The sequence below is a fragment of the Triticum aestivum genome, chromosome 1A (assembly GCF_018294505.1).
Source record: "Triticum aestivum cultivar Chinese Spring chromosome 1A, IWGSC CS RefSeq v2.1, whole genome shotgun sequence".
NCBI classification, from domain to species: domain Eukaryota; kingdom Viridiplantae; phylum Streptophyta; class Magnoliopsida; order Poales; family Poaceae; genus Triticum; species Triticum aestivum.
The window spans coordinates 386,323,508-386,325,372 of NC_057794.1; positions in this window are offsets into that span (position 1 = coordinate 386,323,508).

Below are 1,865 nucleotides of genomic sequence, written 5' to 3' on the forward strand. Positions count from 1 at the left end.
GGGCAAAGCTGGGCCGGTTCGTGGCGCCAGGTAAGCTGGGCTTCTCTCTCTCTCTCTCTTTTTTTTTTTACTGTTTTCTATTTTTGTTCTGTTTTTTTAATTGGCACTGAATTTTAATTCAAACAGAATTTGAAAACAGTGCCTAAACTTCCCTGGATATCTTTAAGTCACCTAATGGACTTCTCCACACATAATAAAAATATCTCAGGTCATTTGAAAATATATTCATTATATATTATGAATATAACTCCAAATTCAAATAAAATATTGATTTAAAATCAGAGCCCAATAATTCCTTAGAAATGTCCCAAAATTTTGGTTTGATTTATAACTCTTGCCAAAATTGTCAGAGCTATTTCTAGGGCATTTTGGATTTATTGATTGCAATTTTAGGGTTTCTTGCCCCTCTTTTATTTAAGTTTTGAGGCTTCTGAATTCCTCAGTTCAAATTTTCAGAATTTAAACATGATGCACACATGAGCTAGCCTAGAGCACTACCAGCAACTAGGGATGTGACAACTCACCCCCACTAAACAAGAATCTCGTCTCGAGATTCAAGCGTAGGGTAAGGTGGAGGGGGAACGCGACCTAGCACAAACTTCACGATCCAGGGTGCACTTCAAATGAACGTTGATTTGAACACCATCTTTGTCTTGTCGTCTTGCTCTAAGAAATCCTGTCAACATGACATGGAGGGAAGAGGGAGACTCTAGAAGGGTCGATCTTCTCGAAGATCGAACAACTCACGGAATGAGACATAACAACATCTCTCGAGCTGAGAGACGAAGCACACCTCTAGAGGGATGGAGTGGAACAGATGATGAGGGTTCACTAGGTAGACAACAATTTCACGCTTAAGAGGGTGGTAAACGATTGTCAACATAGCGAGGAGTTGAGTTGCCATGATACCACGACGAAACATCCTGGAGGAGGGTGATTCGTAGATTATTATCTTAAGTGGCAAAAAGAATTACTTTTGATTCAAAGATCATTGAAACTCTTCATACCAGCCTAAGGCAATTCACAACGATCGTTTGGAGGGGGTCGGTAGAATGGCATACTCGGACTTGGATGATGTGGATTACCTTGTTGAAGACAACGCAATGGATGAATTTGCTTATCACCGGAAATGGAAGAGACCCATGGTAGAATGGCACATTGGCGGTGCAGGCTAGGAACAGAATGCAAATGCTGGGAATGATTCTGATAACTGGGGAAGAACCCAACAATAGAGAGTGAATTCACGGTTTGAAAGGTCATAGCATTTCCGAGGAAACTGAGAGGAATCCAGTTAGAGCCGATGATAACACGTAGCGCTTGTGCGTGCTCTCAAGAACTTGAGCATTTCCATAATCATCAAGGTTTTACCAACATCCGTGTCAAGGGTCCTGGCAACACAACTTACTACCATGATGAATGGTGATGGACGATGCAGATGCAAAGGAAGATAACACCTTCTCAGATTTCACCCTTAGCGAGGCCAAGGAAACAAAATCTGGATGATCGACCGAGAGACATTTAGCACTCCGCTTCTAATGTTCTCCTTGATGTGCTAGTGTACCCATCATAGATATGGTTTGATATCTAGAACATCAAGTAAAAGGTCGGACTTCGGAACACAGAAATCCATAGGGGCAACTAGGGAGTAAATCCTACGAAATCCCTATGGGGAGGTGGCCAACTTCATCAATCAAGATATTATAATAACAGGTCTTCCGGCTGGGTGTGTTGGCCACGACATCCACTTTACCGGTTATCGAGGGACCAATATTATAGTTCTTGGGAAATGTTCCAACCATCATATCTGCCTGAGATTCAGATCTGGTTGGTGTCAGGATATTCCAGACTCATCGAGTCTAGGAAGA